Genomic DNA, 9,160 nt, shown 5'->3' with positions numbered 1-9,160 from the left:
TTTGATAGAAGGTGAGAACAGTGCAGATTTTCACATTGTTCTGAAAGCAGCAGAAAAGGACTTGCCAAGAAAAAGACTTCATAAGATTTTTGGTGAGAAGTCAAATCATAAGAAGTCAAATATTTTAAAATGTAAATTATTTTAGTCTGACATTTAATGAATTTGCAAGGGAAAAATAGAGAAAGTGTGAAAATTTCAGAAATTGACATTCATAAACTAAAACTTTAAAAAATCTATTTAATTTAATGCTGAGCTGATGGGGTCTTGCTTGATTTAAATTCTTTCATTAAAAAGTCACATTGATTTCTTTGCCTTTTCCCTTTGAACTATAGCTTACATCTATAACCATGTCAAAAACACAGAAATCAGGAAAAACAGCAAGGCCCAAAGGACAAGGTAGAATTCTAGGATTTGAAGGAATTGAATTTATGCACCACCACTGACCTTCTTAAGGTTGCATGAACTTGCTTAGGCTAATTAAAAACCATCTATGGGGTAAAAATAAGAATAAACATGCACCTCACAAGGCTGTGTTGGGACTAACAAATAAAATAGATCATAAAGCACTTAACCAAATAGAACCAAAGGGCTTGCAACTGTATACTATGCTAACAATATTTTGGTGTCCTCATTTAACCCCTAGAAATTGAAAAACATTGACTACAGACCTAAGAGCATAGAGATGGAAATAACTGGCTGAGAGTTTCCAAAGCAAATCTTTCTCCTTGAAAGAAGTGTCAGAGGTTTACTACTGAAATATAATTAAAATGAAAAAAAGTTTCCCAGACTGAAGGATGGCAAGTAATGAAAATAAAAACTACAGTCACCCACCACCCCTGTAATTTGTTGGGGGCTTACTATATGCCAGGCATTGGGCTCAGCACATTACTTCCATTATTTATTTACTTATCACAACATTCCCACTAATGGTGTATATTTATACTGATTTCATAAAAGGGCTCTTAAATAAATCATAGAATAAGTACTTGATCTGATATCCAAACAAAATTTTCAGTCCAAAAATCTGATAAGAAAGCACAGCAGCAGGAACATAAATGTCCTAGGGGGAAAAAAAAAAAAAAAAAGTTTGTTTTCATGAAGAGAATGCTTTCCAGTTCCCTGTTGATAAATATACTAAACACTCTTCACAGAGTTCCCCATGTCTGGGGGCTCTACTAAGGGACCTCAGGCAAACAGTTCATGTCTGAGGATGACTCCACCCAGGCCTCACGGATAGGACCAACAGCAACTGTGTATCCTTAAAGCAGCCATCCATTAGCTGGTATTGTCCAATGGGAAAAAAAGTGGAGGGATCCATCTACACAGAAGGATGGTTATCAGTTGAACCAATCAGATTCCATCTCTACACCATTTGATCTGGGAGCATGTGAAACATTTGGAAGGCAGAGAGGAGCAGGCTCAAACAGCACAGCTAATTCATATTAATGGTAAATCCCTGAAATGAAGATCAAGCTCTTCTGAAAAGGAGGTTCCACATGGCCAAGCTCTTCTATGATTCCCTGGCTTCCTGAATCTGGAGAGTTCAACATTCCCTTAGTGTACACTCTTTAAATCTTCTTAGACCAGGGTCAGCTTCCCAGGGAAATGTGTTATGTAGCAGAGAGTTGTGTATAAGAAATTTATTGGAGAGTGTGCTGGGAAACAATACCTCTAAAGATGTGGGAAAGCAAGATTGGGCAGAGCAAGAAGTCAAACTGCAATATAGTTATTTATCAGAAGCCTCTGGCATCCTAGGAGGAGTTCTGGAGCTGGGATAGCCCTTCAGGGTTGGCCTGCAATGGAAGCAACAGAGTCTAGGCCTTTATGTGTCCTACATGGGCCAGCATTAGGCAAAAGTTTCCCCAGACAGGGGAAGTGGCTTGGATTAGAGGGCTTCTACTGGCAAGGAAAATTCCCAGAGAGACGCTCAGCTATGAACCATCACCAGCCAATAGTCCTTGCAGCTGGGGAATAAGTGCTTCTGTCCAGAAAGGTACAGCTGGGAAGCACACCACGGCATCCAGTAAAACCCATTCTTTGTACCATTTAGATCTGCTTGCATCATATAGTAAGTGCACCACCCACTTCGCTCATCTACCAGCCTACACAGGAAGAACTCCTTTAGAATATTAGTTGGTCATCTTTTCTGGAGAAACTTACAAAAGAACAAATTCCAGCAAACACTGCAGCTAGTGTTGAGACTCTAACTGGTATTCCTCTTCTTCCTCATCTGCCACGCAACCTCACAACGATGTGGCCAAAATAGCTTACCTCTTGAGGCAACCCAGACCCTCATCCCTGAGGAATCTGAGTCCTTACACGCCAGGCGCTTTTCAGTAGATGGTTGCTGTACTTGGACATTTATCATTAAAACTGACCAGGGAAGTATCAAGAGATGCCACAGTGGATCATCTGAATGTTAAATGGGTTCTTCCCTGCCGCTATCATGTAGCTGCCACTCTACCTCATCTTAGTGATCAAGATTAACTTTCTTGCCAATATCCTCTTTGTCTACTGGTCTCTTAACACAAGAAATCCAAAGTGACTAGGTGGTATCCATTGCTGAAAGTTTAAAGGAGTTCTTTCTGTATTTCCTGATGGAAATGTTCAATACCTAAAATTGCAGGAACAGGAAGTACAAACTATCCAAGCGGATCATTGAAAGTTATTACAAACAGGGTCACTTCTACTTCACAAATCACTCACTGTCTTATGGTATATAATATATCCTGGAGAACAGTGCCTTATCCTCACAGGGTTTCATCTTGAAGCTGGCACCTGAGATGAGCTTCAAAGTCCATTCCATCACTCTATTGGGTAGGCTATTCTGTGTGGCATGGTATGTTAAAAGACAATTGTGTCCTGTGGTCATGTGCCCACTGTCTTCCTACTTTACCATAAAGTGGGTCCTTAGGTCTACAGTGATGACACAGAGCACCATGTTGGTAGATCAAACATTGTATAAGCCCTCAGACAGTGAGGACCTGCAAACAAGAAAAGGAAAAAAGCAAATCTATATTTAGAATATGTATCATCTCAAAAAAAAAAAAAGAACATGTGTCATCTCATCATTTCCGGTTAAGATGAACAGTTGTCTCTTCCATGTTGGAAAGAGTTTGATGTCATTGAGCTGCCAACAAGTGGTTTATTGTTCCCCTAAAGAGAGAGTACAGCCAGGTGCCGTGGCTCACACCTGTAATCCCAGCATTTTGGGAGGCCAAGGCGGGCAGATGACTTGAGGTCAGGAGTTTGAGAACATCCTGGCCAACATGGTGAAACCCCGTCTCTACTAAAATCACAAAAATTAGCTGGGTGTGGTGTCTTGTATCTGTAATCCCAGATACCTGGGAGGCTGAGGCAGGAGATTCGCTTGAACCCTGGAGGTGGAGGTTGCAGTGAACCAAGATCGTGCCATTGCACTGCAGCCTGGGCAACAAGAGTAAAACTCCAACTCAAAAAAAAAAAAAAAAAAGACAGAGAGAGAGAGAGAGAGAGCTATACTAGGAGCTCAGTGTTTATTTCTGTGGCTGACATATCGGACATTGAGCAGCAACAGTAGCTAGATCAGCCTCTGTGAGTGGCAGCCCAAGCTCTGGGGCCCAAGCATAGCCTTCACCTCTGTAACAATGGCTATTCTATTGTGCCTTCTGTGGAGTAAGGAATGACAGAGCCTGGCTGACATCGACTGGCAGGCCATTATGTCTACTTGGTTGTTACTATCTCTTTCATAGTGGATGTTCTCTAGTGGACATTAACAGAGACACAAAGATCTTTATACTTTGTGCCTACTTCCACATGCTCAGATATCCTTGTTCCTGATTTTCCAATCTTTCTTCTTTGCAGCACCTGCAAGCCATTCACCATTACCCAGGAATCTAGACATATCTTTACTGGAGGTGTCAACACAAATGTTGACCACTGTGGACATTTACTTTTATTGATATTGTGGGAGCCTCACCTGAGTGGTGTGGTAATGAAGCAGCAGGCTACTCTCAGCTTGCATCCATATACTAAGCCAGTTTATCCATAAACTAAGTTAGGCCTTTTTCTTCTTCAGTTAGCTGGTCATAAAAGATCCTCCACAGGGCCAGAAGAGTAAGCTGAGGAATTCATGCCAGTGCAAGAGTGGTGATGCTGGCATGGGGTTCTAAGTTTACTTGTGCCTTCTGCACCAGCTCATGACATATCTAAAATGTACTGCTTCCATCTTTCAACAAATTATTGTTGATCTTGTCCAGCAATGACTTGGTGGATCTGATCAAACCTAGCCCATAATGGGTGACCCTGACACAGGTTCAGAAACTCCATCTCTACAAAGGCCCAGTAGAATGCCAGGAGTTATTATGGAATAATACATGATTCTCTCCTACAGATAACCCCTCAGAGTTGTCCCAGATAGAGGCAAAGTAGCCAGACATTTTACCTCCATATCAAACAGCTAAGAGATAGAGGTAGGAGATGCAATCTTGAATAATGCAGCTTGCTTCTGCTGAGGGCAGTTCCTGTGGAGGGACTCAGCTTGAATTGTGGGCAGCCAACACTCCCAGCAGCTAGGGGAATGTGACTCTCAGTCCAACATAGGGGATGTGTGTGGCACACTACAGTATCCACCGCAAGTAGCATGAGTCAGACCTCTTTCTTGCTACAAAACTAACCTAAAACTACAATGTAAAATTTACTGTTTGCATTTGAGATGTGCATCAAAAAAACAACAGACTCGTGACTATGCCCAAACAAAAGCTCGCCAGTTCAGAGAGAAAAGGAGTAGACTTTGAAATTCCATGTTTAATGAATCACTCAACAATGTTGAATTTCTCTAGCGTAAGGTACATACAGGGAATTAAAGCAGTAGTAAGACAGCCTGAATTTGTTATTGTGAGCTGTTTGAGTTAGTGGTAGCAACGGTATTATTTTTATAACTACAGTTATACTTCTTTCTATAGGCCTGTTCTTGAAATGTATCCTAATGGTTAGGAATTCATACTTAAAATGTTTTCATACAGACAATTCCAACTTCAAGCAAATTCTATTTCAAAGTTTCATGCGAAACTCAAAACTCTATATAGAGACAACGCTATGGCTAGTGATTAGGGCCCTGAGGCCAGTTCACTAAAGCCTAATACTAAAAAAGAATTACAAAACAATAAACCACAATCTACAATGAAATTCCTGTAACAAAAAGTGTCTTAAAAGGAACGATGGAAGGGCCTGGAAGCAGTAAGAAACGGACACATTTTCTGAGTTGTAAGAAAGAAAGGTGGGGTGTAGTATAGGCAAAATTATCTTCTCTCCCATCTCATCCTGTTCCCAATTTTAGGCATAACTATTTTATTTGACTGTTCTTGGTGTTCCCTTGAGCACTTTATACAGCCTTCTACTGGCATTTACCTCAATATTTTAATACCTTATTTAAATGTCTGCCTTTTTATGTACTCAGTACCCAGCATCTTTCTAAAGCATTTTATGTATTAAATATACCCCTGATAAAAGAATGAGTGAATAAATAAAGACATCAATAAAAAGAGCTCATTACCCCGGAGGCACTACCCTGGTCCTCTTGGCACTTGAGAAATGGCACCTAGAATTTCATCAACGTCTTCCTTAGAATGAAAAATTGAAAGCTGACGAGCCACATTTTTTTCAGAAGCACTTACTAACTTGAATTTTCTACAGGGCTATTTTCCTTCTTCTGTGATTTTATATCAGACACAAGGATAGCAGCCCAAAGACCAGTGAGGGTCCCACCTCTGTCCCTCCTGCTGCCAAGACAGTAGCAGCGTAGAAACAGAGCAATTCTAGAAGTCTAAGAACTGAGATTTTTCACAATGAACCATTTTCCTGGTACAAGTGCATATTTTTAAGCTTTACCAGCTCCCAGCCCCATTCTGATGATACATACAGAGTGCATGCCATTGCAGCTACAATGACGTTAGGTTCAAGGTGAAACTTTTAAAGGACAATCTAAAAATTTCTCCATACTACCACATTTGTACTGTTTCAACATATATATGGTTCTTATTCTTCTATCCCAAAATTCAGCTGGAATTGCCTCTCTTTTAAAATTCAAACAAGTGTAGTCTAAATTCCTACACCATTCTCTTCTACTCCCAGAGGAAATTTTCTGCCCCTCCCAATTTCACTTGAAATTCTTTAGAAAGAGGGAGAAGAACACTTCTATTTACAAATATTATATGCTCCTACTTGGTTCTGGCTTCAAGTTATTTTGAGTTCCATTAGCTGGGTTGAAGGATCCTTTCATTGTATACTTCACGAGTCCAATCACCACTTCCTTCCCCACATGAAATACCAACAAACTGAAGACTGGGCATAAGGTCAGACTTTTACTAAATTCTGGGAAGGGACAGGACTATGTTTCAGTGTCCAGCCAGCTAAATTAAAAACTAGATGTAAGATGCCCATACTAAGACTCTACTTTCAGGGATCATTTCTATAGTCCATTCTTAGAGAAGTTTTTCTGAAAGTGTAGAGCAGCAGTGCCCAGTCCCTGGGCAGCTGACCAGTACAGGTCCGTGGCCTGTTAGGAACCGGGCCACACAGCACGAGGTGAGCGGCAGGTGAGCCAGCATTCCCGCCTGAGCTCTGCCTCATTAGATTCTCAGAGGAGCGTGAACTGTATTGTGAATGGTGCATGCCAGGGATCTAGGTTGCACGTTCCTTATGACCATCGAATGCCTCATGATCTGAGGTGGAACAGTTTCATCCTGAAACCAGCCCCCCAACCCAACCTGTAGAAAAATTGTCCTCCACAAAAACAGTCCCTTGTGCCAAAAAGGCTGGGGACCGCTGAAGAGCACCGAAACCAGGAGGAGGAGCGAGGAGGAGGAGGCACAGGGTTCCCCCTGAGAGCCAGGCTAGCTCTTGGTGTTGCTTTGCTGCAGGTGCCATTTGCCATTGAGGATTGTTTTTCTCTTCCTCCGGGAAAGTAGGAGGGAGAGGACACAGTCTGAGTGGTTCCCGTTTTAACATTAAAAAAAAAAGTTTGAATGTTTTTTAAAGATGCTCGTACTGTAAATACCCCTCACTGTGCCCACTTCCTCAGCTCACTGCACTCGCCATGTACATTCTTGGCTCTTGGCTTTCTCCCTACAGCTGAGCTTCTTTTCCCAGTCCAGTCCCCGGCAACCTCCAAATTCTTGTTTTATTGATAAAGTCAGTTTAGAATTTTTTTTTTTCTCATTCCTACACTTTCCAAGTCTTTCCCTGGTGTTTATCTTTCATTCACAGGCAAACAACTCATCTATTCCAAAAAGGAATTCTGAGACTTCCTTAGGATTCGCTGGGATTTTAAATAGCAAATTGTTTTTCCTGCGCACACAGACTAGCTGAGTACAAGAGACAACTTTCAAGGGGTTCCCCTCTCACCAGGTTTCCACCCTGCTAGGAATTTCTGCACACCTGGGAGCACAGGGCAGCCATGTGATTTTTCCCCAATCCCGCCCACCGCTCATAGGTCCTCAAGAGAACACCTAATCCAAGCGGGAGGAACTCAATTTTCTCTCCCAGAAATTGGTATCAGGAATTAAACACCGGGACCTGAAATCAGAGACAAAGTCACATTGAGGCCAGCACTCAGAGAGAAGGGCAGCCCACTCCCACTGCCAGGTTCCTGAGGGTCCTGACTCCCGTCCTCCTCGGGTGACATTGACCTGCTCTTTTCAGCACCCAGGGGATACTCCAAAGTCCCTTCACTGCTTCAACTAGGTAGTGTTCATTTTTATTACTTTTACCTGAAAGGACTTTAAGAATAGAGACCTTCAGACAACCCCACAAAGAAAACCATACAAGCTCTCGGGGAAAGATAGTCAGCAAAAATTTTTTAGAACATTCAGGTTAGCCTGTGTCCTCTGATCAAGGAGGTAGTCAGCAGTTATTGCCAGAAAATGAAATGACCATGAATTCTCTTACAGGTAGATGCATTCATTTTACAAAACAACCCAAGACACCTTGTTACATATAACAATGAAATGACCAAATTCAGTGGCTTTCACTTACTTCTAGAGGAGTCAGTAATTCATTCCAGGAAAGGTATGGAATTAAAATTGTCATTACAGCACAGCAAAGCAAGACCTAGGAATGCCTATCCCCCACTACCACATTCCCTGAGAGATTTGGGGTGGGGGTGGGGGATTGTCTAAAAGTTTTCTTTTTCTAAAACTTAGTGGTTCCCTAGAATCTGTCACTTCCAAGAAGAGACTGAAATGCTGCTCTTCAGTCTGTGACCTATTACAAAGATTAAACCAGCTGTGTACATAAAGCTGTTTTCTCTGTTAATCAAGTTATCGTTCCTCCCATGCCCTTGAATCTCAAAGTGAAACTTATAAATAATCTGATCTTAACATTTAAAATATGCACTCTCCTTCTGCCTGCCAGAAGGTAATGAGCAGTCTAAAGTCACTCAGCCTGGATTTCCTCTCCCTAATTGCCCTAAAAATTAAATAAAAAGCTTCCTGCATCCCTTCTGCTGCTCAACAAAAACAGGATAAAATACAGCAAATTCTAATAAGCCGGTGCGCGTGAAGTTTTCTTCCTTGACACCACATTTACATTCCCTTCCAAACAGCACTAACTTCTCTGCCTCTTTATCTCCATAGAAATCAAATCGCTGTATTCAAATTCATGTTGCAGAGAGAAATTTCTTCTATTAGAAAAAGATTGTCTTCCATTTTGCAGTAAGGAGTTTTTTGTTTTATTTCTCTAATGCAAGATAGAAGAAGGGAGAGAAGGGAAGCTTGAATTACAGGACTATTTAAGCCATAATATTTAATTTCAAACTTTGTCCTTTACAGCCAATTACCTCAGCTGCCATCTCTCTCCTGTTCCCTCATTTTCTGCTGAAATTGATCTCATTGTTCTTGTCTGAATAAAAAGGCCCAGGCTCGGGGCATTTCAATTGGCTTCAGCTCAAGAATAAAAGATTGCTTTAAAAGTGAAAATCATGGTTTTTTGCCAATTCAAATCACATTACTCATATGCCTCCCAGGCCAGTCAGGACAGTCCGGGCTGCACCCTTCAGGATCTGTACACACCGCTAAGAGGTCGGGCAGTTTGCCACTTCACTGGCAATCTCCCTGGCTGCGTGACCCGTGGTTTGATGGGGAGACCTCAGAAACCTGCTCAGAGGGGTCCTCAATTGGCAACA

General features: G+C 41.7%; 2 pseudogenes; both read left to right on the top strand.

The window, feature by feature from the left end:
* Window positions 1–6,423: 6,423 nt before the first annotated feature.
* On the top strand, window positions 6,424–6,510 carry LOC123573848 (small nucleolar RNA U3; annotated as a pseudogene).
* Window positions 6,511–6,773: 263 nt separating this feature from the next.
* LOC123573847 (small nucleolar RNA U3) lies at window positions 6,774–6,973 on the top strand (annotated as a pseudogene).
* The last annotated feature ends 2,187 nt before the right edge of the window (window positions 6,974–9,160 follow it).

The sequence above is a fragment of the Macaca fascicularis genome, chromosome 5 (assembly GCF_037993035.2).
Source record: "Macaca fascicularis isolate 582-1 chromosome 5, T2T-MFA8v1.1".
NCBI classification, from domain to species: Eukaryota; Metazoa; Chordata; class Mammalia; order Primates; family Cercopithecidae; genus Macaca; species Macaca fascicularis.
This window is presented reverse-complemented; position numbering and strand designations above follow the sequence as displayed.